The 26,627-nt window shown below is 44.8% G+C and overlaps 1 protein-coding gene across 2 annotated transcripts in view; it reads right to left on the bottom strand.

The window, feature by feature from the left end:
* The window catches only part of NCMAP (non-compact myelin associated protein), a 111,257-nt gene that overhangs the window by 83,744 nt on the left and 886 nt on the right, over positions 1-26,627 (bottom strand). The window lies entirely within an intron of this gene.

The raw sequence follows: 26,627 nt of genomic DNA, 5'->3' as shown, positions 1-26,627 counted from the left end.
AAAAATAACAAAATACTCCTGTGGAAAAATGGTATCACTCCTGTGCAATGTGCATATGTATAAACCTGTGGACAATCAATAAAAAGTGCATATAGTGCCAAATATATATATACAATTGTGCATAAAAATATATATTAAAGGTGACTGCAAACATAAAAAAGCATGCAATACTTCATATATCGTGCAGCATGCAAAACATCAAAGAAACGCAAACTGCGTTTAAATGGCCTTGATACAAAGTTCTTATATAAGTGTCCCAAAAATGCAACTAAAAAGTGTTTCCGTGTCCATAAATCTCCATAGATGTCCAGGTAATCCAATGTGCCGAATTCCAGTGCTTACAAAATAATTTTGTGCCACAGTGCCCCCCCACAGTGGTTGCGCTCACCTTAGAGCGTGTGACACAGCTTTTACCTTGTGTCAAAACACGCTATGTAGCCACCCCCTGGGCTATGTGCGAACGCTAAATCGATCTCCACTCTGGGTCAGTTAAGCTCCATAGACATTAATCATAAAAACAAGAAGAGACTATATAGTGTAATTCCACTTTAAAAACGTTTATTCCAACGAGACAACTTTCCCACAAAGGGGTACTCACATATCATGGGTGCTGTTGTACACCAAACAATAAAAAAGCTCCAAAGGGTATATTGTGTGGTCTGCTGCGGGGTATGTGCTTCTCCCGGCTCAGCTGTTCGCTATTCCGCTGTACGCTGCTCGCTCCGTCCTGGCCCCTCCCCTACGCGTGTTCGACACAGGGAGTCACGTGTCTTCATCAGGGGGATATCATATCATAGCAGTTTGCGTTTCTTTGATGTTTTGCATGCTGCACGATATATGAAGTATTGCATGCTTTTTTATGTTTGCAGTCACCTTTAATATATATTTTTATGCACAATTGTATATATATATTTGGCACTATATGCACTTTTTATTGATTGTCCACAGGTTTATACATATGCACATTGCACAGGAGTGATACCATTTTTCCACAGGAGTATTTTGTTATTTTTTAGTTATATTTAAATTACTATTTTTTAGCACAGTTATGCATAATGGATGTGAATAGTGAGATTTTTAAAAATATATTTTTTTAGGATATTTCTCTGTATGACATTTAATCAAGCGCAACGCAATTTCTTTTATAATAGGGTAAATCTAGACAGGGACACAGACAGCAATAAAAACTTGAATAGGGTCCTAACTGTTCCTTACTCTATCCAAAACTAAAAGAAAATGGTTTTGGCTAGAGGGGTTCTTTAACACTTTATATTACTTTGTTAATATTTTTATGGGTCCAGGAATGATTTTACAAACTGGACAACAACTTCAAATGCAACACTCTGTTCAGTTGCCACATTCAGATCTGTGGGCTAGGATGAAAAAAGCTGTATAGAGAAAATGCTAAGAAGAAAAAATAGTCAGCCAGATCATTACAGTGGAAATATTATAAGCCAGAAGGGGCTTGTATTGGTGTGGAATGCTTTCTGAGTCGCCGCCAGAAGGAATTCAGGTTGCCTTGGACAGAAATTAGTGCAATGTAATGTTACAAATAAATCACAGAATCTGAACACTCACAGTACATCAAATTAAGCTGCAACCAGCACAGCTAATGCATTATACAAGGCCTTTGTGTATAATAATTATTAAAGAGGAACTAAGCTGTGGTTTTCATACTTCCTGGAATGAACCAAATCAGAGCAATGTAAGCAAATTACAAATTCTTCTACTTGGAAGCAGTTTCTTTCCATGAAATGTGCCTGGTCCTCTCTGTCACTTTTAGATCTGATTTGTGATTATACTTAGTTTATACAGATACAAGACGTGCAATATTGTGCAGCCTACAATGATCTGTGGTCCTGCATGAGCACAGTGGTCTGTGGGGGGCAAATCAATGAAATCTGTTTCTGGTAATATGAATGCATAGTACTCCTTCTTTAGTTCAAACGTCCATGCTGCCCTGGTATGCTGCCATTCCAATGACAGAAGTTACCCATTCATGGCGATTAGCTGGGCACAAAAAAAAAAAAAAAAAGTGTTCAGTAACACAACTCACTGTTCTGCCTGAGATAAAGTATTTCTGCATCCCATCAAACACATTTGTCATAGTGGACATCTACTTTTCCCAGTGCCCCCCACTAATGCAAATGATCATACTGCAGACTTTCACTGCTGAATATCAATATTACAGACTTGTTTTTCAGGGCTCATTCGCATGAATGGCCATGGCACAGTAAAAACAGGCCATTGAACCACAATTTTTCCACCCCCTGACCTCCCTCCTAAAGAAAGACATGCAGCTGCTTAGGGCTGTACACATACTATGGCAATAATTAAAGCCCATGTTGTGTTCAGCAGCTGTACTGCCTGCGGAATGAGGCAAGGATGAATAGGGCCATGTCGCAACTTATCAGCAACTGCAATGGCTCCCGCTGCTATCTCAGTCAATGAAGAGGAAGGGTACCGGGAGAGCTGCTGTTCTCATGCACATTGCTGGATCGAGGTGGGGCTCAGGTAAGTAATAGGGTGTGCGGGGGGCTTCTGCCCACAGAAGGTTTTTTAACTTCCTGCATAGACTGCATCTTGAGCCGTTACAGCCACTTCTTGAAGGAAATGTCTTTAATACTCAATAAGTCACTGACCTTTTCAAGAGTGCCACCACTGAGGTCAGCAAGGTCTCAGTTTATGTTCTTCATTAGGGATGAGCCGAACACCCCCCGGTTCGGTTCGCACCAGAACCCGCGAACGGACCGAAAGTTCGCACGAACGTTAGAACCCCATTGACGTCTATGGGACTCGAACGTTCGAAATCAAAAGTGCTCATTTTAAAGGCTAATTTGCATGGTATTGTCCTAAAAAGGGTTTGGGGACCCGGGTCCTACCCCAGGGGACATGTATCAATGCAAAAAAAACTTTTAAAAACGGCCGTTTTTTCGGGAGCAGTGATTTTAATGATGCTTAAAGTAAAAAAAAAAAAGTGAAATATTCCTTTAAATATCGTACCTGGGGGGTGTCTATAGTATGCCTGTAAAGTGACGCGTGTTTCCCATGTTTAGAACAGTCCCTGCACCAAATGTCATTTTTAAAGGAAAAAATCTCATTTAAAACTGCTTGCGGGTTTAATGTCATGTCGGGTCATGGCAATATGGATGAAAATCAGTGAGACAAACGGCATGGGTACCCCCCAGTCCATTACCAGTCCCTTTGGGTCTTGTATGGATATTAAGGGGAACCCCGCACCCAAATTAAAATAAGGAAAGGTGTGGGGCCACCAGGCCCTATATACTCTGAACAGCAGTATACAGGCGGTGCAAACAAGACAGGGACTGTAGGTTTGTTGTTAAGTAGAATCTGTTTGTAATTTTGAACATTTTTAACGTGTTTAGCTCCAGCCAAAAAATCTTTTCTAAGCTTTTTGGAAAACATAGGGAAGGGTTATCACCCCTGTGACATTTGTTTTGCTGTCTTTCCTCCTCTTCAGAAGATTTCACCTCACTTTTTTGTCCCAATGAAAAATGTTTTTTGAAAATTTGGGTTTTTTTGTGGAACAAGGATTGGAAAGCATCAGTGGAAAGGAGAACTTGTTTTCCCATATTAACTCTTACAGGAGAGAATTTCCCTTCCTAGGGGTAGATTTCATCTCACTTCCTGTTGTCTCCTTCCGTTTGCAAGTAGGAGTCGTTTGTAAGTTAGATGTTTGAAAGTAGGGTCCTGCCCTATATACTCAGCAGAAATTTGGGCCTTAGGTGTTGCTGTGGCCACAACACTGTAAGCCCTCACAGGGCCCTGCTGTGAAATATTAGATCAAGAATTGTAATTACATGCCCCTGTTGAACAGGAGCTGAAAAATTAGGCCTTAGGCACTGGTGCTGGTGCCACAACACTGCAACCCCTCACAGACACTCTAGTTGGAACGCAGGAACGAGCCCTGCTGCAAATTATTGCTTCAAAAATTGTAATTACACGCCCCTGTTAGACAGGGGCAGAAAAATTGGGCCTTAGGCACTGGTGCTGGTGCCACAACACTGCAACCCCTCACAGACACTCTAGTTGGAACGCAGGAACGAGCCCTGCTGCAAATTATTGCTTCAAAAATTGTAATTACACGCCCCTGTTAGACAGGGGCAGAAAAATTGGGCCTTAGGCACTGGTGCTGGTGCCACAACACTGCAACCCCTCACAGACACTCTAGTTGGAACGCAGGAACGAGCCCTGCTGCAAAGTATTGCATCAAAAATTGTAATTACACGCCCCTGTTAGACAGGGGCAGAAAAATTGGGCCTTAGGCACTGGTGCTGGTGCCACAACACTGCAACAAGCTATCAGCGTGATGATTGAGGAGGAAGAGGATAATTACTCAGGGATAGTCACTCAGCATCAGCATAGGCAGTCTTTGAAGGGATCTGAGATTTCAAAAAAAATTATTCGGTTACATCAGCATCAGGTGCTTGGTAGCTGGTGGTGATCCAAGACTCATTCATTTTTATGAAGGTCAGCCGATCGACCGAGTCGGTGGACAGACGCACCCTGTGATCGGTTACCACGCCTCCAGCAGCACTGAATGTGCGTTCCGAAAGAACGCTGGATGCAGGACAGGCCAGTAGCTCAATTGCATACTGTGCAAGCTCTGGCCAGTGATCCATCCTCAAGACCCAGTAACCCAGAGGATTTTCGGTGGGAAAGGTGTCCAAGTCTGATCTTGCCCCTAGGTATTCCTGCACCATGTAAAACAGACGCTGGCGATGGTTGCTGGAACCGATCATACCTTGGGGCTGCGGACCAAAAAATTGTCTGAACGCATCGGTCAGACGGCCACCTTCTCCACCGCTCCTTCTTTGACTGACCGAAGCCTCAGCAACACGTTGTCCAGAAACAGGAGTTTGTAACCTCCCAGTCTCTGGGAACGCGTTGCACAGACCTTTCTGCAAGGCCTCCCGAAGATGTTTCATCCTCTGCTCCCTCTGCGATGGCAAGATAAGGTCCGCAACCTTACCCTTGTAACGTGGATCAAGGAGGGTTGCCAGCCAGTATTGGTCCTTCTCCTTGATACCACGAATACGAGGATCCTTACGCAGGCTTTGCAGGATCAGGGAGGCCATGCAGCGTAGGTTTGCTGAGGCATTCGGTCCGGAGTCCTCTGGGTCACTAAGAACGACATGGTCCGCAGCCACCTCCTCCCAGCCACGTACAAGTCCATGTGTTTCTTGGGACTGATCCCTTAAAGACTGCTGCTGATGCTGAGTGCCAGGCTCCACCTCCATACTGACACAATCTTCCTCCTCCTCCTCTTCCTCCTCGTCCTCTTCCTGTGTGATCGGCGGGCACGCAGGAACACTGTCTGGATAAAGGGGGCCTTGAGAGCTAAGGAAGTCCTCCTCTTCCTGCCTCTGTTCTGCCTCAAGTGCCCTGTCCATTATTCCACGCAGCGTGTGCTCCAACAGGTGGACAAGGGGGACAGTGTCACTGATGCATGCACTGTCACTGCTCACCATCCTCGTGGCCTCCTCGAATGGTGACAGGACAGTGCATGCATCCCTGATCATGGCCCACTGGCGTGGGGAAAAAAAACCAAGCTCCCCTGACCCTGTCCTGGTGCCATAGTCGCACAGGTACTCATTTATGGCCCTCTGCTGCGTGTGCAGCCGCTGCAGCATGGCCAACGTTGAGTTCCACCTGGTGGGCATGTCACAGATTAGGCGGTTCTTGGGCAGGTTAAACTCCTTTTGGAGGTCCGTCAGCCGAGCACTGGCATTATATGACCGGCGGAAATGCACACAGACTTTCCTGGCCTGCCTCAGGACATCCTGTAAGCCCGGGTACCTGCCCAAGAACCGCTGCACCACCAAGTTAAGGACGTGAGCCAAACAGGGCACATGGGTCATTTGTCCCTGTCGGAGGGCAGAGAGGAGGTTGGTGCCATTGTCGCAAACCACCATTCCTGCCTTAAGTTGGCGTGGCGTCAACCACCTCTGAACCTGCCCCTGCAGAGCTGACAGAACCTCTGCCCCAGTGTGGCTCCTGTCCCCCAAGCACACCAGCTCAAGCACCGCATGGCATCTTTTGGCCTGCGTACTTGCGTAGCCCCTTGAACGCCTACGGAGCACCGCTGGTTCCGAGGAAGAGGCCATGGAGGAAGAAGAAGAGGAGGGGGTGGAGGAGAGAGGTGTGTCACAATCAGCATTTTGGAGGCGTGGTGGCGGAACAACCTCCAACACTACTGCACCTTGTCCTGCATCCTTCCCAGCTGCCAGCAGAGTCACCCAATGCGCCGTGAAACTTAGGTAACGTCCCTGTCCATGCCTGCTGGACCATGAGTCAGCGGTAATATGCACCTTACCGCTGACCGCCCTGTCCAGCGAGGCATGGACATTGCCTTCCACATGCCGGTAGAGAGCCGGAATCGCCTTCCGTGAGAAAAAGTGGCGTTTGGGTACCTGCCACTGAGGAACCGCACATTCCACAAACTCACGGAAGGGGGCAGAGTCTACCAACTGAAAAGGCAGCAGTTGAAGTGCTAGCAATTTTGCCAAGCTAGCATTCAACCGCTGGGCATGTGGATGGCTGGGAGCAAACTTCTTTCGGCGGTGCAGCAGCTGGGGCAGGGAAATTTGCCTGGTACAATCTGACGTCGGTGTACCAAAAGCAGATTGCCCACAAGTACTTGGCTGTGACACACCTAATTCTACACCTTCATTCCTCTCACTGCAGGTCTCAGAGAGGACTGAAGGTCTAGTGGGGTTGGAAATCTCAGCTGATGAGGAGCAAGGAGAGATCCTCTTTGTTCTTTGGTGTGGGTCTTTTAGATACGCTTGCCAACGAACTGCATGGCAGGTCAACATATGTCTGGTCAAGCATGTGGTACCCAAGCGGGAGATATTTTGGCCACGCGAGATACGCTTGAGACATATGTTGCAAATAGCAGCGGTGCGATCTGATGCACTCGTCTCAAAAAAGGCCCACACCAAAGAACTTTTTGAATAACGCGCAGAGACTGCAGCGCCCTGCACATGTGGAGCTTTGGGGTGTGATGCAGTCAATGTGCTGCCCTTAGGCTGGCCCCTGGAGGGCATCCTGCCTCGTTGGTGATGTGCTGCCGCCTCCTCCTCCTCCTCCTCCTCCTCCTCCTCCTCCTCCTCTCTCCTATCAGGCACCCACGTTGAGTCAGTGACCTCATCATCCCCTCCCTCCTCATCACTGGAGCAAACCTGGCAGTATGCTGCAGCAGGGGGAGCATGACTGCCAGATTGCTGTCCTTCTTGGGCACCCCCTCTGTCCGCGCTCATGTTACTGCCTTCATCGAGCTCAGTATCGTCATCAGAGCCTTCCAAACGCTGGGCATCCTCCTGGAGCATGTACCCAACACTGTGGTCAAACAGTTCGAGGGAATCCTCATGAGGACATGGTGGAGCTAGGGAAGGAGTCACTGATGACATTGAGCTGAGGGAAGAGGCCGCTGCTTTGCCAGACAAAGCACCCTGGGCATGGGTGAGAGAGGATGAGGAGGATGAGGACGGCTTGGTCATCCACTCGACCAAGTCTTCCGCATGTTGCGGCTCAACATGGCCAGCTGCCGAAAAAAAGGCCAAGCGTGTCCCATGGCCACGTGCTGATGAGGATGCACCGTCTCCACGACCAGCACTAGACACAGAGCCTGCTTGCCCTCTCTTATTGGCTTGTGACTGTCTGCCTCTCCTTCTTGGCCTTCCAGACATACTAATGGCCTGTAGCTGCACTAAGCTGGGATAGAACACCTGTAATTTTCTTCAAGTAGCTTTATATACTGTAACCAGACAAGCCTGCCTGTCAGTAGGAAGATAAGAGGAACGGATCTAGCTGAACACTGTGAGCAGGACGCACTGTACTAAATGTAAATAGTCTAGCTGCCTGACCGTGGTACTAATAGGATCAAATAGAACACCTGTAATTTTCTTCAGGTAGCTTTATATACTGTAACCAGACAAGCCTGCCTGTCATTAGGAAGATAACAGGAACGGATCTAGCTGTACACTGTGAGCAGGACGCACTGTACTAAATGTAAATAGTCTAGCTGCCTGACCGTGGTACTAATAGGATCAAATAGAACACCTGTAATTTTCTTCAGGTAGCTTTATATACTGTAACCAGACAAGCCTGCCTGTCAGTAGGAAGATAACAGGAACGGATCTAGCTGTACACTGTGAGCAGGACGCACTGTACTAAATGTAAATAGTCTAGCTGCCTGACCGTGGTACTAATAGGATCAAATAGAACACCTGTAATTTTCTTCAGGTAGCTTTATATACTGTAACCAGACAAGCCTGCCTGTCAGTAGGAAGATAACAGGAACGGATCTAGCTGTACACTGTGAGCAGGACGCACTGTACTAAATGTAAATAGTCTAGCTGCCTGACCGTGGTACTAATAGGATCAAATAGAACACCTGTAATTTTCTTCAGGTAGCTTTATATACTGTAACCAGACAAGCCTGCCTGTCAGTAGGAAGATAACAGGAACGGATCTAGCTGAACACTGTGAGCAGGACGCACTGTACTAAATGTAAATAGTCTAGCTGCCTGACCGTGGTACTAATAGGATCAAATAGAACACCTGTAATTTTCTTCAGGTAGCTTTATATACTGTAACCAGACAAGCCTGCCGGTCAGTAGGAATTTAACAGGAACGGATCTAGCTGAACACTGTGAGCAGGACGCACTGCATTAAATGTAAATAGTCTAGATAGAAGATAACAGGAACAGATCTAGCTAAACTGAATACAGTGTATATATATATATGCAACACCTGGGATGCATATATATACACAATACACTGTAAGTGCAGCTAACTGACTGACTGTTCTGCCTAATCTATCTAACTCAAATCAAATGACACTGTCTCTCTCTCTCTCTATCTCTCAGCACACCGGAACACACACTACACAGGGCCGCCGTGCAGGCGGCCTTATATAGTGTGGGGTAGGGATGAGCTTCGTGTTCGAGTCGAACCCATGTTCGACTCGAACATCGGCTGTTCGATCGTTCGCCGAATTGCGAACGTTATGGGCCGTTCGCGCTAAATTCGTGTGGCGCGTCACGGCCCATAATTCACTGCGGCATCGCAGTGCATTGCTGGCTGATGATTGGCCAAGCATGCACTATGACCCGCATGCTTGGCCAATCACAGCGCTGTCAGTAGAGAGAGCTGTAATTGGCCAAAGCCAGGGTGGCTTTGGCCAATTATGGCTCAGGGGATTTAGTACACACCCCACACTATATAAGGCCGCCTGCACGGCGGCCCTGTGTAGTGTGTGTTCCGGTGTGCTGAGAGATAGAGAGAGAGAGAGACAGTGTCATTTGATTTGAGTTAGATAGATTAGGCAGAACAGTCAGTCAGTTAGCTGCACTTACAGTGTATTGTGTATATATATGCATCCCAGGTGTTGCATATATATATATACACTGTATTCAGTTTAGCTAGATCTGTTCCTGTTATCTTCTATCTAGACTATTTACATTTAATGCAGTGCGTCCTGCTCACAGTGTTCAGCTAGATCCGTTCCTGTTAAATTCCTACTGACCGGCAGGCTTGTCTGGTTACAGTATATAAAGCTACCTGAAGAAAATTACAGGTGTTCTATTTGATCCTATTAGTACCACGGTCAGGCAGCTAGACTATTTACATTTAGTACAGTGCGTCCTGCTCACAGTGTTCAGCTAGATCCGTTCCTGTTATCTTCCTACTGACAGGCAGGCTTGTCTGGTTACAGTATATAAAGCTACCTGAAGAAAATTACAGGTGTTCTATTTGATCCTATTAGTACCACGGTCAGGCAGCTAGACTATTTACATTTAGTACAGTGCGTCCTGCTCACAGTGTACAGCTAGATCCGTTCCTGTTATCTTCCTACTGACAGGCAGGCTTGTCTGGTTACAGTATATAAAGCTACCTGAAGAAAATTACAGGTGTTCTATTTGATCCTATTAGTACCACGGTCAGGCAGCTAGACTATTTACATTTAGTACAGTGCGTCCTGCTCACAGTGTACAGCTAGATCCGTTCCTGTTATCTTCCTACTGACAGGCAGGCTTGTCTGGTTACAGTATATAAAGCTACCTGAAGAAAATTACAGGTGTTCTATTTGATCCTATTAGTACCACGGTCAGGCAGCTAGACTATTTACATTTAGTACAGTGCGTCCTGCTCACAGTGTACAGCTAGATCCGTTCCTGTTATCTTCCTAATGACAGGCAGGCTTGTCTGGTTACAGTATATAAAGCTACCTGAAGAAAATTACAGGTGTTCTATTTGATCCTATTAGTACCACGGTCAGGCAGCTAGACTATTTACATTTAGTACAGTGCGTCCTGCTCACAGTGTTCAGCTAGATCCGTTCCTCTTATCTTCCTACTGACAGGCAGGCTTGTCTGGTTACAGTATATAAAGCTACTTGAAGAAAATTACAGGTGTTCTATCCCAGCTTAGTGCAGCTACAGGCCATTAGTATGTCTGGAAGGCCAAGAAGGAGAGGCAGACAGTCACAAGCCAATAAGAGAGGGCAAGCAGGCTCTGTGTCTAGTGCTGGTCGTGGAGACGGTGCATCCTCATCAGCACGTGGCCATGGGACACGCTTGGCCTTTTTTTCGGCAGCTGGCCATGTTGAGCCGCAACATGCGGAAGACTTGGTCGAGTGGATGACCAAGCCGTCCTCATCCTCCTCATCCTCTCTCACCCATGCCCAGGGTGCTTTGTCTGGCAAAGCAGCGGCCTCTTCCCTCAGCTCAATGTCATCAGTGACTCCTTCCCTAGCTCCACCATGTCCTCATGAGGATTCCCTCGAACTGTTTGACCACAGTGTTGGGTACATGCTCCAGGAGGATGCCCAGCGTTTGGAAGGCTCTGATGACGATACTGAGCTCGATGAAGGCAGTAACATGAGCGCGGACAGAGGGGGTGCCCAAGAAGGACAGCAATCTGGCAGTCATGCTCCCCCTGCTGCAGCATACTGCCAGGTTTGCTCCAGTGATGAGGAGGGAGGGGATGATGAGGTCACTGACTCAACGTGGGTGCCTGATAGGAGAGAGGAGGAGGAGGAGGAGGAGGAGGAGGAGGAGGAGGAGGAGGAGGCGGCAGCACATCACCAACGAGGCAGGATGCCCTCCAGGGGCCAGCCTAAGGGCAGCACATTGACTGCATCACACCCCAAAGCTCCACATGTGCAGGGCGCTGCAGTCTCTGCGCGTTATTCAAAAAGTTCTTTGGTGTGGGCCTTTTTTGAGACGAGTGCATCAGATCGCACCGCTGCTATTTGCAACATATGTCTCAAGCGTATCTCGCGTGGCCAAAATATCTCCCGCTTGGGTACCACATGCTTGACCAGACATATGTTGACCTGCCATGCAGTTCGTTGGCAAGCGTATCTAAAAGACCCACACCAAAGAACAAAGAGGATCTCTCCTTGCTCCTCATCAGCTGAGATTTCCAACCCCACTAGACCTTCAGTCCTCTCTGAGACCTGCAGTGAGAGGAATGAAGGTGTAGAATTAGGTGTGTCACAGCCAAGTACTTGTGGGCAATCTGCTTTTGGTACACCGACGTCAGATTGTACCAGGCAAATTTCCCTGCCCCAGCTGCTGCACCGCCGAAAGAAGTTTGCTCCCAGCCATCCACATGCCCAGCGGTTGAATGCTAGCTTGGCAAAATTGCTAGCACTTCAACTGCTGCCTTTTCAGTTGGTAGACTCTGCCCCCTTCCGTGAGTTTGTGGAATGTGCGGTTCCTCAGTGGCAGGTACCCAAACGCCACTTTTTCTCACGGAAGGCGATTCCGGCTCTCTACCGGCATGTGGAAGGCAATGTCCATGCCTCGCTGGACAGGGCGGTCAGCGGTAAGGTGCATATTACCGCTGACTCATGGTCCAGCAGGCATGGACAGGGACGTTACCTAAGTTTCACGGCGCATTGGGTGACTCTGCTGGCAGCTGGGAAGGATGCAGGACAAGGTGCAGTAGTGTTGGAGGTTGTTCCGCCACCACGCCTCCAAAATGCTGATTGTGACACACCTCTCTCCTCCACCCCCTCCTCTTCTTCTTCCTCCATGGCCTCTTCCTCGGAACCAGCGGTGCTCCGTAGGCGTTCAAGGGGCTACGCAAGTACGCAGGCCAAAAGATGCCATGCGGTGCTTGAGCTGGTGTGCTTGGGGGACAGGAGCCACACTGGGGCAGAGGTTCTGTCAGCTCTGCAGGGGCAGGTTCAGAGGTGGTTGACGCCACGCCAACTTAAGGCAGGAATGGTGGTTTGCGACAATGGCACCAACCTCCTCTCTGCCCTCCGACAGGGACAAATGACCCATGTGCCCTGTTTGGCTCACGTCCTTAACTTGGTGGTGCAGCGGTTCTTGGGCAGGTACCCGGGCTTACAGGATGTCCTGAGGCAGGCCAGGAAAGTCTGTGTGCATTTCCGCCGGTCATATAATGCCAGTGCTCGGCTGACGGACCTCCAAAAGGAGTTTAACCTGCCCAAGAACCGCCTAATCTGTGACATGCCCACCAGGTGGAACTCAACGTTGGCCATGCTGCAGCGGCTGCACACGCAGCAGAGGGCCATAAATGAGTACCTGTGCGACTATGGCACCAGGACAGGGTCAGGGGAGCTTGGTTTTTTTTCCCCACGCCAGTGGGCCATGATCAGGGATGCATGCACTGTCCTGTCACCATTCGAGGAGGCCACGAGGATGGTGAGCAGTGACAGTGCATGCATCAGTGACACTGTCCCCCTTGTCCACCTGTTGGAGCACACGCTGCGTGGAATAATGGACAGGGCACTTGAGGCAGAACAGAGGCAGGAAGAGGAGGACTTCCTTAGCTCTCAAGGCCCCCTTTATCCAGACAGTGTTCCTGCGTGCCCGCCGATCACACAGGAAGAGGACGAGGAGGAAGAGGAGGAGGAGGAAGATTGTGTCAGTATGGAGGTGGAGCCTGGCACTCAGCATCAGCAGCAGTCTTTAAGGGATCAGTCCCAAGAAACACATGGACTTGTACGTGGCTGGGAGGAGGTGGCTGCGGACCATGTCGTTCTTAGTGACCCAGAGGACTCCGGACCGAATGCCTCAGCAAACCTACGCTGCATGGCCTCCCTGATCCTGCAAAGCCTGCGTAAGGATCCTCGTATTCGTGGTATCAAGGAGAAGGACCAATACTGGCTGGCAACCCTCCTTGATCCACGTTACAAGGGTAAGGTTGCGGACCTTATCTTGCCATCGCAGAGGGAGCAGAGGATGAAACATCTTCGGGAGGCCTTGCAGAAAGGTCTGTGCAACGCGTTCCCAGAGACTGGGAGGTTACAAACTCCTGTTTCTGGACAACGTGTTGCTGAGGCTTCGGTCAGTCAAAGAAGGAGCGGTGGAGAAGGTGGCCGTCTGACCGATGCGTTCAGACAATTTTTTGGTCCGCAGCCCCAAGGTATGATCGGTTCCAGCAACCATCGCCAGCGTCTGTTTTACATGGTGCAGGAATACCTAGGGGCAAGATCAGACTTGGACACCTTTCCCACCGAAAATCCTCTGGGTTACTGGGTCTTGAGGATGGATCACTGGCCAGAGCTTGCACAGTATGCAATTGAGCTACTGGCCTGTCCTGCATCCAGCGTTCTTTCGGAACGCACATTCAGTGCTGCTGGAGGCGTGGTAACCGATCACAGGGTGCGTCTGTCCACCGACTCGGTCGATCGGCTGACCTTCATAAAAATGAATGAGTCTTGGATCACCACCAGCTACCAAGCACCTGATGCTGATGTAACCGAATAATTTTTTTTGAAATCTCAGATCCCTTCAAAGACTGCCTATGCTGATGCTGAGTGACTATCCCTGAGTAATTATCCTCTTCCTCCTCAATCATCACGCTGATAGCTTGTTGCAGTGTTGTGGCACCAGCACCAGTGCCTAAGGCCCAATTTTTCTGCCCCTGTCTAACAGGGGCGTGTAATTACAATTTTTGATGCAATACTTTGCAGCAGGGCTCGTTCCTGCGTTCCAACTAGAGTGTCTGTGAGGGGTTGCAGTGTTGTGGCACCAGCACCAGTGCCTAAGGCCCAATTTTTCTGCCCCTGTCTAACAGGGGCGTGTAATTACAATTTTTGAAGCAATAATTTGCAGCAGGGCTCGTTCCTGCGTTCCAACTAGAGTGTCTGTGAGGGGTTGCAGTGTTGTGGCACCAGCACCAGTGCCTAAGGCCCAATTTTTCTGCCCCTGTCTAACAGGGGCGTGTAATTACAATTTTTGAAGCAATAATTTGCAGCAGGGCTCGTTCCTGCGTTCCAACTAGAGTGTCTGTGAGGGGTTGCAGTGTTGTGGCACCAGCACCAGTGCCTAAGGCCTAATTTTTCAGCTCCTGTTCAACAGGGGCATGTAATTACAATTCTTGATCTAATATTTCACAGCAGGGCCCTGTGAGGGCTTACAGTGTTGTGGCCACAGCAACACCTAAGGCCCAAATTTCTGCTGAGTATATAGGGCAGGACCCTACTTTCAAACATCTAACTTACAAACGACTCCTACTTGCAAACGGAAGGAGACAACAGGAAGTGAGATGAAATCTACCCCTAGGAAGGGAAATTCTCTCCTGTAAGAGTTAATATGGGAAAACAAGTTCTCCTTTCCACTGATGCTTTCCAATCCTTGTTCCACAAAAAAACCCAAATTTTCAAAAAACATTTTTCATTGGGACAAAAAAGTGAGGTGAAATCTTCTGAAGAGGAGGAAAGACAGCAAAACAAATGTCACAGGGGTGATAACCCTTCCCTATGTTTTCCAAAAAGCTTAGAAAAGATTTTTTGGCTGGAGCTAAACACGTTAAAAATGTTCAAAATTACAAACAGATTCTACTTAACAACAAACCTACAGTCCCTGTCTTGTTTGCACCGCCTGTATACTGCTGTTCAGAGTATATAGGGCCTGGTGGCCCCACACCTTTCCTTATTTTAATTTGGGTGCGGGGTTCCCCTTAATATCCATACAAGACCCAAAGGGACTGGTAATGGACTGGGGGGTACCCATGCCGTTTGTCTCACTGATTTTCATCCATATTGCCATGACCCGACATGACATTAAACCCGCAAGCAGTTTTAAATGAGATTTTTTCCTTTAAAAATGACATTTGGTGCAGGGACTGTTCTAAACATGGGAAACACGCGTCACTTTACAGGCATACTATAGACACCCCCCAGGTACGATATTTAAAGGAATATTTCACTTTTTTTTTTTTACTTTAAGCATCATTAAAATCACTGCTCCCGAAAAAACGGCCGTTTTTAAAAGTTTTTTTTGCATTGATACATGTCCCCTGGGGTAGGACCCGGGTCCCCAAACCCTTTTTAGGACAATACCATGCAAATTAGCCTTTAAAATGAGCACTTTTGATTTCGAACGTTCGAGTCCCATAGACGTCAATGGGGTTCTAACGTTCGTGCGAACTTTCGGTCCGTTCGCGGGTTCTGGTGCGAACCGAACCGGGGGGTGTTCGGCTCATCCCTAGTGTGGGGTGTGTACTAAATCCCCTGAGCCATAATTGGCCAAAGCCACCCTGGCTTTGGCCAATTACAGCTCTCTCTACTGACAGCGCTGTGATTGGCCAAGCATGCGGGTCATAGTGCATGCTTGGCCAATCATCAGCCAGCAATGCACTGCGATGCCGCAGTGAATTATGGGCCGTGACGCGCCACACGAATTTAGCGCGAACGGCCCATAACGTTCGCAATTCGGCGAACGATCGAACAGCCGATGTTCGAGTCGAACATGGGTTCGACTCGAACACGAAGCTCATCCCTATTCTTCATGCTTGTTTATGCTGAATCATTCACTATGTATTAAAGGTAAATTATGATGTCCCAGAACCAACACTTTTAAAAGTACAGAGATACATCTTTGTATAAAAAAACTGTACGTTCCCCCAGCTCCCATTATCTATTATACCTGTATACTACTAGACTATCTGTTGGACAGTGTTCACAGCTGTGACTACAAGTTCTAGGGAGATGAATGGGAGAACCTTGCTGGGAAAGCTCAACTCACCTCCATAGAACCTGTAGTGGAGTACATGCACCAGGAGAACATTAACACATTGCCCAGCACAGCAGAGAGCTGGGACTGAGCTGCATACGTACTATCATTTTGGGTATAATCAGTTTTTAAGGGGGACACACAGTCTTTGACAGGTCCTGTATTTTATTGTCACAAGTTTTCTTAATTATTCACTTTTGTAGTATGCAAGACTGCCGCCAGTGAAATTTTATACTTATAATGCCAGCATAAGTGTGAAATGCTATAGCTATAGCAGCCAACCAGAATCCATCTTAAAGTAGTTTGCCACTGAAACCCAGCTGCATAAAAAAAAAAATTAATAATACATATGGCATTTCATTACAAAAGTATTTACTGTTTTTATGATCAAGATTAAAGTGGTTCTTCTAATGGCAGAAGTTTTTTTTTTACCTTCATTCTCTGCATGAAGGTAAAAAACCCTCTGCATGCAGCTTATCCCCAGTCCCACCTTATCCCTATCTGAGCCCCATCTCGATCCAGTGGTGTACACAAGAGCTGAGGCTCTCCCCCCTCATTGGCTCAGACACAGCAGCAGGAGCCATTGGCTCCCGCTGCTTTCAACAGTGAGAAGGGAGCGAGGGTGGGGCCGAGCTACACTCTGTGTGTCAATGGACTCACAGAGCAGGGCTCAGTAGTGAGCACGCACAAGTGCCCCCATAGCAAGCGTCTTGTTATGGGGGCACTTGACAGGGAAGGGGGTTGGGTGGTGGAGCCCGGAGTCCCGGCAGGGGACCTAAGAAGAGGAGGATCGGGGCTGTTCTGTGCAAAACCATTGCACAGAGCAGGTAAGTGTTATATGCTTGTTATTTTAAGAAAAAAAATGAGCATTTACAATCACAATTTTTTAATTCACTTAAGCCAATATTACATAGTTGAATTGCTGCACAAACATTATTTGGTAGAGTTTACAAACATAACTCGTGTCTTGTAGCATGGGGTTCTTGCAAACAAGCATCACCAGAGCAGGTTGGTGCAGTTATATTCGGAGCTGTCCAAAATCCTTTCCGTAAACTCAGGACTCCAGGGCTATCCAAAATAATTTCTCCAAGCTCAGGACTCTTCTCTAGATTTCTCTGGGGGAAGCTCAAACCCCAGCGTCAAACAACAGCCTCCTGACCAATGTCATACCCCAAACCAGGGATAAAATATCCCACACACTCAGGGCTGTCAAAGTCGGCACTAACATAGTGTCCCATGCCTTCACGCTATAGGAACACGAGAAGCCTTAGCATAACAAAGTCAGACTAGTCTACACCACCATACCAAGCCCACTCTATAACTAACAACCTCACTCTCCACGTTTTACGGGTTCTTGCATCTAGAAAATATTTTGAATAACAGGAATGTCCAGATCAGAAAAGGGTCAACCACGGTACTTTTACTTAGAGAAAGTCTGACACAAATCCAACACAGTGGTATTATTCCTTAACAAGGTCAACAGCACTGCAGTATACCCTTTGGCACTTGGCATACACAAAAGAAATACATGATATCTGACAGCAAATATACTGTAAGTGTCCCATTCTCCAAAGGAGAAATCGCTTGCCAAGGGTTTGCTTACATGGTGTCACAGAGATACAGACCCTCCCTCCAAACACAACGTCTTTTCCACTTCTACGCCACATCATCTCACTAGGTTCTTAACTACTAACAGGAAAAAATAGAATAATGGGCACAGCAGGCTTCCTTAACAACATGCTGAGGGAGACCCCCAAAAAAGGGATATATACACTGTTGCAATGACATTTTTGGGTATGTACAAATGTTCTCACTGTCCCTTACGTTTGTTTTATGTATTTTATATTATGGAAAATGAATAATAAAGCACTAAAACACTCAAAAGGAGTGGAAACATCCAAAAATTACTGGATGCATAAGAAAAGGATCAGAGAAGCCAGGGAAAGGAGATTTCACTGTTGGGGTATGCAAGATGTATAAAAAGTCAGGGGCTGACTCAGCTCATCGGGCTCCACCTATGACTAAATTGCAACTTTTGGTAGGAATTACCCTTTAACAAGAGAGAAAGATTTTTTAACAGGAAAGATTTTTAAGAGCCCAACACAACCCTGGTAATGCTTCACTGGTAGCGAGTATCCCATAAAAGGTGGCTTTCAATTCTGCGAAGGAGTTTTAAGAGGGAAGTGGTTTTTAATCAAAATGTTCACATTCATAACCAATGCTATACAAGTTGTTTTGCCTCATGTAATTTCCCTCTCTAAAGGTCCACTTAATAAGAAACATGTTGCATGCTAAATATCTTCAGATGAATTGGGAGGCTCTATGGGTTAAGGAGAAGTCTTTTGGGTGCAATCAAAATCATTGCCAGCTGACAGTTTTCTACTCTATAAATGGTAAATGAAGTAGTTACCGTAACTTAACTCTCATGCTGCAAAGCTAGTAGTAACAATAAACTTCAAGCCATTTAGATAAATGATCCATAATGTTCTTCATTTCAGTTTTAGAAGCAACGACCATAGAATTGAATGTTTCATGTGGTAAGGACGAAGTTTTGTTTCCTGCTGTAACTCTTAACGTACTTTGATCCCATGTCTCCAGTGTTGTGCAACACTGAAGGTAATTTAAAATGGCTACCTAGTGTAGAAATAAAATTGCAAATACAAATGTTAAATTGACTAGAGAAAATGTAATGCCAGCTTTTCTTCCTTAGCTTTCAGTAGAAAGGTCTAGACAGGACTGCACTAGGGGAGGTGACTTATTCATTAATGATGAGCAAATCGGTTGATTTGTCCAGACTTCTGAGAACCAAATGATTCCTGAATGACGATAGTTAGATTCCTGAACTATCTCATTCTCCTAAGATCAGATTTATATTAAAAAATAAAGACAAAGCAATAATTTAAAAAAAAAACAAGTGGTTTTCTGATTATAATTACAACTTATTGCTCAAAGAAAAGAAATGTCAGTGAATGTGAATTTAGTATGTCTGTCACTGCCAGTGAAGCAATAGGCACTGGACAGTAAGGGCCAAGTGATGCACAGCATCCAAAAAAATGAAATCACAGGACATGAATGTAGAATTTTTAATATAAAGCTCAATTTGCTAAGATGGGTGAGTTGTTCAGACAAAGGTACAGTGCCTTGAAAAAGTATTCATACCCCTTGAATTTTTCCACATTTTGTCATGTTACAACCAAAAACATAAATGTATATTATTTGGATTTTATGTGATAGACCACCACCAAGTGCTACATAATTGTGAAGTGGAAGGAAAATGATAAATGGTTTTCAATTTTTTTTACAAATAAATATGTGAAAAGTGTAGCTTGCATTTGTATTCAGCCCCCCTGAATCAATACTTTGTAGAACCCCCTTTCGCTGCAATTACAGTTGCACATCTGTTTGGTTATGTCTTTATGTCTGTTTGGTTTATGTCTTTGCACATCTAGAGAGTACAATTTTTGCCCATTCTTCTTTGCAAATTAGCTCAAGCTCTGTCAGATTGGATGAAGAGTGTCTGTGAACAACAATTTTCAAGACTTGTCACAGATTCTCAATTGGATTTAGGTCTGGACTTTGACTGGGCCATTCCAACACATGAATATGCTTTGATCTAAATCATTGCATTGTAGCTCTGGCTGTATGTTTAGGGTTGTTGTCCTGCTGGAAGGTAAACCTCCGCACCAGTCTCAAGTCTTTTACAGACTCTTATGCCCTGTACACACGACCGGTTTTGCCAGAGTTTATTCCGGCGGAATTCCGCTCAAGTTGTCTTGCATACACACGGTCACACCAAATTCCGACTATCAAGAACACGGTTACGTACAACACGTACGACGGCACTAAAAAAAGGAAGTTCAATAGCCAGTGCGCCACCCTTTGGGCTCCTTCTGCTAATCTCGTCGGAACAGCATACAGATGAGCGGTTTTTCAGATAGTGATTTGTTCCATCAGAAAAATAAAGAACATGTTCTCTATCTAAGTCCTTCTGAATTTTTGACGCAAAAAGTCCGATGGGGCATACACACGGTCGGAATATACGATGAAAAGCTCCCATCTGACTTTTTCTGATGAAAATTCCGACCGTGTGTATGCGGCATAACAGTTTTTTTTTTAAAGATTGCCCTGTATTTGGTTCCATCCATCTTCCCATCAACTCTGACTATCTTCCCTGTCCCTGCTGAAGAAAAGCATCCCCACAACATGATGCTGCCACCACCATGTTTAACAGTGGGGATGGTGTGTTCTGGGTGATGTATAGTGTCCTCCAGAGTTACCATGGACCTCTTGGCTGCTTCTCTGATTAATGCTTTCCTTACCCGGCCTGTCAGTTTAGGTGGACGGCCATGTCTTGGTAGGTTTGCAATTGTGCCATACTCTTTCCATTTTCAGATGATGGATTGAACAGTGCTCCGTGAAATGTCCGAAGCTTGGGATATATTTTTATAACCTAATCCTGCTTTAAACTTCTCCACAACTTTATCCCTGACCTGTCTGTTGTGTTCCTTGGCCTTCGTGATGCTGTTTGTTCGCTAAGGTTCTCTAACAAACCTCTGAGGGCTTCACAGAACAGCTGTATTTATACTGAGATTAAATTACACATAGGTGGACTCTATTTACTAACTAGGTGACTTCTGGGGGCAATTGGTTCCACTAGATTTTAGTTAGGGGTATCAGAGTAAAGGGGGCTGAATACAAATGCACACCACACTTTTCAGATATTTATTTGTAAAAAATGTGAAAACCATTTATCATTTTCCTTCCACTTCACAATTATGTGCCACTTTGTGTTGGTCTATCACATAAAAACCCAATAAAATACATTTACGTTTTTGGTTATAACATCACAAAATGTGGAAAATGTCAAGGGGTATGATTACTTTTTCAAGGCACTGTAGGCAGTAAAGTTGGCCATAGATGGTTTAAATCTCAGTCAGTTCAGTTGCAGGAAAGAAAATTCTATGGCTTGCCTTAAGCCCAGTACACTCTGGCTAAATGTCGGCCGGCACAGATTGGTTCAATAGAAACCGACCAGCATTCGGCCAATGTCTATGGCAACCCTCTGGGTTGAATGAAAAAAAACTAGTGGTGTGTATTTGGCTTAAGTGTCTTTGCCTTATACATACATAGATCTTGTTCTCTACTGCAGCTAATAGTTAAAGCCCATTCACACCAGGGCAGTGTGCTTAACACATGTGCGTGTTATGTTGCGCATTGTGTTAAGGCAACCCATTTATGTGAAGGCTGCCAACACACCCCAATGAACCAAAGATCGGACTTGCTGCAAGTTTCGCGTTCACAGCACACAATAGGACATTACAACACCAACACATTTGCACAATGTTGAAACGCATTTGCTTCAGGAAGCTGCATTGGGGTGCTATTCAATGTTTATGCAATGCGGTGTGAATTGAACTTAATGGAACTGGAGAAATTGGACAGTCCCACTCCAGGGGAGGGGTAAGTATTTGGTGCAACCATTTAATACCAGCTGAAATAGGAATCAGCAGCTCAAAAGTTCATTTTACATGGTTTATTTCTCCAAATAATTTCCTGTCTCATAGGGAACATCTCAAAATGTTAATTGAACCCAAGCAGTACCCTGAAAGAGGTACCTTTTTGTCTTGAATTGAAATTTGGAGAGAAATTTTGTGAGGTCATTACTGTGCTGCACACTGTTGTTCTGAGGTCCTGAAAAAGAGAAAGCTGTACCTGAGAACCTGCAGTATAAGAATCTCCCTGCTTGTGCTTCATTTAATATGTTTATATATACTTCCTGCACCTCTTATGCTACTTCTTGCTCATTACCCCTACAAGCTATCAGATCAGCAGTCATCGGAGGGCATCTTTGACATGAAAGCAAAGTCCTGCTCCTTTACCATGATGGTTACCTCCACACAGTGTGACAGTACACAGAATAGGAAAAAACTTGTTTCAGGAAGCCTGTAGAACATTGCAAAAAAATCAGTGTGCATTATGGGTGCAATGCACAGACTCCTGCAGACTCTTCCTCCAGTCTCAGGTCAATAAGAAGGTTATGGGGTTTGTGGAAATAAACAATGGACTACAAGTGTGATGATGTCACTGTTCTAGTGCACCATTGAGATCTACCAGTTCCACTACCATGGTGGCAGATAAGACTGGTACTCTTTCCATTCAAAGATCTTTATGATTTGGATCTGTGAATAGACGACTTGGGTGTTTGGGTGGAGCCACTTGAAGCTATACCGAATTCAAAATAAAACAAGTGTGTGTTGGGAGAAGAACCCTGTGAATCAGATAAGTGGATCAATGGTTTGAGGGTGAATGGCTGTGGAATGTGACTATGTTTAATGGGACACCTCAAATACAGGTGGAACATGGTCTGAAAGGTGGTCTGTTCTTTTAAGTGAAATTAGCATAGGAATTGAATAGGTTATTTTGCATTGGTAAATAGCTATATAGATGTGTACTTGTACTTCTGTTTAATTGCAGCAAAAGTACACTTGTGTGGTCAATCTTTATTAACAAGTATTTAACATAGAATCATCTCTAATGAGGGGAGAAAAAATTATCTTTAAGGCACATAATGTGTGTGTGATTTTATTTTCTTGGGCATTAAATGACCACATTCTAAAATGATTAAAATCTGAGACAGAAAATTGCAGTTTGCTTGTCCTTTGCACTTTATTGATCAAATTGGTGTTTAATAGCAGTATCACAATGGTTTGTAAAGTTCATTTCCCCAACACTCCAGATGAAACTCCCTAAAGACGTCAGATAGCAGTCTGGAGACATGGAGATATGAAACCTTTGTTTTAGAAAGAGCTTTTTATGATATCTTTCATATTGGAGCATCACAAGATGAATAAATCATTCGTTTTGAAGTTCCTCAACTTTTATTTACTGTAGTTCTTTTGTGGTGCCTATTTTCCCTAACGATGTGCTTACTCTCCAAAAAATATTCCTTACACATCTACTACTTAATGGCCCTGTAATCTATTTTTCATGAAATTGCTTCTTATTGTGTCTTTCTGACTTCTTGTAACATCCTCCATGAGCTCCCAAAACTCACGTCACATCCATTTGAAACAAGCATAGTTGTTGCAGTCACATGCACTGCTCAATGCACGCTACAAATCCCACAGTCCATTATCCATAGTTCATAGTGCCTAGACTATCTCAGAGTCAGCAAGAGAGAGTGGCTATGTTCCTACATTGAGCAGAACCATGGAGAATGAATGTATCCACCGTACAGTCGAATCACAGCGGCAATAATAATAATACATTTGGAGGCTGCTGAGAGCTAAAGAAGGTACTTTTCTAAGTTAATAATAATAAATACTTGAACATAATATATATATATATTTTTAAACAAGTTTAGTGTCACTTTAACGATTCACCCAGTTAAACATACATGATTAATTCTGAACATTCAGACCCTCAGAATACTGTTTCCACCTGGCATGCATGTTTTTTGGGTTGTTTTTTTTTAAGAAAAAAGTTTCATTGAACAATTTCCAAGGGATACACTTGAATAGTACATATGAAAGTCAAGCATGTATCAACAGGTACGCATAGGTCTCATATCAGTTCCTCTGACATACAGAAAAATCTGATTATTAAGTTTAGATCACAACAAAATGTTTGCATTTGGGAAAATTAAGTTGCGTGCCAGCCAATAAACCAAGGAGCAAAGGAAAACCACCAGCATCTCCAACAAGGAACAACAAGTCTGGTCGAGCCTGCCATCCAAGTGCATTCAGTTTTTTACGAGATCACTAGTCACTTGACTGGCCTGTCCTGACCTCAACCCAATAGCGATAGAAGACCTTGGGGATGAATTAGAGCGGAGACTGTGAGCCAGGCCTTCTTGTCCAACATCAGTGCCTGACCTCACAAATGCGCTTCTGGAAGAATGGTCAAACATTCCCATAGACACACTCCTAAACCTTGTGGACAGCCTTCCCAAAAGAGTTGAAGCTGTTATAGCTGCAAAGGGTGGGCCAACAGGCCAGTCAAATTCTTTACCCCAAACTCGCTTATCCATGTCTTTATGGACCTTGCTTTGTGCACTGGTTGAAATCATTTGGTGGAGGGGGGATTATGGTGTGGGGTTGTTTTTCAGGGGTTGGGCCTGGCCCCTTATTTCCAATGAAGGGAACTCTTAAGGCGTCAGCATAGCAAGACATTTTGGACAATTTCATGCTCCTAACTTTGTGGAAACAGTTTGGGGATGGCCCCTTCCTGTTCCAATGTGACTATGCACCAGTGCACAAAGCAAGGTCCATAAAGACATAGATGAGCGAGTTTGGGGTGGAGGAACTTGACTCGCCTGCACCTCAACTTGATAGAACACCTTTGGGATAAATTCGAGCTGAGACTGCAAGCCAGGCCTTCTCGTCCAACATCAGTACCTTACCTCACAAATGCACTTCTGGAAGAATGGTCAAATGTTCCCATAGACACTTTCCTAAACCTTGTGGACAGCCTTCCCAGAAGAGTTGAAGCTGTTAGGCAAACTCAATATTGAACTCTACGGACCAAGACTGGATTATTTGGTTAAATCTTTCACACTTGCTTACTTTTTATTTGCTGTCCTTTTTTTCTCTAGCCTTATATAATTGATATTTCTGAGCAGAATATCAAATGTAAAGCCAGGGGATTGTACGGCGCACGGATTTGTAAAGGGACCATAATGGTAGAGATCTCCAACAGTCCTATGTAACACGTCCCCAGATCCTGACTGTCTCTTTTAGCATGCCTGCAGTCTCCAAACGGACTTGTAGCATGTCTGCAGTCCTCGACCACCTCCTGTATTATGCCCACAGTATATGACTATCTACTGCTATATGTCTAATCTCTGACAATTTTCTGTAGCATTAAATACATTGAACATTATGTGTGGCCCTCTATGTGGGGCCACAATGAGGCTTCCTAATTTAGCTAAGTTTAATACCATTAGGCCAGGCCAAAACCAAAGTCTTTATCATACATAAAGACTCCCTCCTTTTTTGTTTGAATTTTGATGAAAAACATAAAAAAAAATAAAACATGCATTAAAGTTCTGTATTACAAAGTTATCATTGTTGGATCACTAGTGAGAATTGTATCATATTTTGTCTTCCTTAATCAGCATAGCCTTACCTAAGTACTCTTCTATAGCATAGCTCTTTAAAGCGGTTGTATACCCCGCTTTCACATTTTTACCTACAGGTAAGCCTATAATAAGGCTTACCTGTAGGTAAAATGAATATCTCCTAAACCTGTACGGTTTCGAAGATATTCACCCTTCATGCAGCCGCTGACATCATCGCTCTGAAGATCCGGCAGATGCTGCCGGAAAATCAGAGCTCCTTGTATGCGCGGGAGTAATGTCATCGCAGCTCCGGCCACTCACAGCGCCAGAGCCACGAACCCAGAGGAAACGCAGAGGGAACATGTCAGCTCCCTCAGCGGTGACTGGGAGGTGATGCCGGCGCTTCCTTCTAAGTTAAGTATTTCATAATGAGCTAGTATGCACCGCATACTAACATATAGGCAAAGGCAAAATGAGCGGTGCATACTAGCTCATTATGCCTTTGCCTTACAGGTTTTTTTTTTTATTTTTTTTTTTTTTTTTTGCGGGTATACAACTGCTTTAACAGACCCCTTACATTTCAGACCTCCCAGAGACTTACTAAATAAAACGGGCAAAAAGAAAATGAGCTCAAAATTGTTGTCAACATCTACCGATCAGGTTTCACCTTTTTATTTTGTGTAAACATTTTTAAAGTAATCCTTATCAGTCACTATAGGCACAACTCAATTTTTATTAGCTGAATCAGCTTTGATCAGTTGAAATATTGTTTTTTCATGAGATTTTATTTGCAAAAAAAGTAGTATTATGAATAGAATTATGATATACATATATATAATATATGTAACTTCAGTATGTTATACAACAATTTTTATTAAACATATTAGGACTTTTGGACTTTTGAACTTTTTCCTATAGCATTTAACCTATCCATCATAACTCTGGAAAACGCATGCAAAGCTTTTAAATTATGAGCATCTGCCCCAGGCCAACCAGTGCGGGGGGGGGGGGGGGGGGGCAGGTAATATAAACTGATTTGAAGAGGTTGCAAATGACCTCATACCTCAAACTTTTAGGTCTTTACAAAGTCAAAAGCCCCATGCTGCTTTTATGAAATCACTCTGATCATGATAAGCTATGTAGTACTTGGCCGAACCAAAATGAATATAAAACATAATACAATAAACTCGTAAAACCTAATTTACATACATGAAAGGTATCACTTATGAAATTGTAATCAGTCTTTATTTGAGAAGCTGAAGGTCCAAAATGGTGGTCTATGCCAACAGCCCATTCCTATCTTCATCAGCTGTACATATGGATGATAACTAAAGATCTACAATGTTTTGGCCATACTAGTCCATATATGCCCACACTATTGTCCACATTACATAGCTTGATATCACAATTAGTTTCACCTTGTCATGGAAATGCATCTACAGTGGGCAAGTAGTTGTAAAATCTCAACTATGTAGTTGCTCTATTTTTTTTTTCATTAAAAGAAATTTAAAGTTACCAGACACTCTCTTCTGTGTATGTCCAAC

This window comes from Aquarana catesbeiana, linkage group LG02 (assembly GCF_042186555.1).
Source record: "Aquarana catesbeiana isolate 2022-GZ linkage group LG02, ASM4218655v1, whole genome shotgun sequence".
NCBI classification, from domain to species: Eukaryota; Metazoa; Chordata; class Amphibia; order Anura; family Ranidae; genus Aquarana; species Aquarana catesbeiana.
Note: the sequence above shows the minus strand (reverse complement) of the source record. Positions and strands in the feature narration are given on the sequence as shown.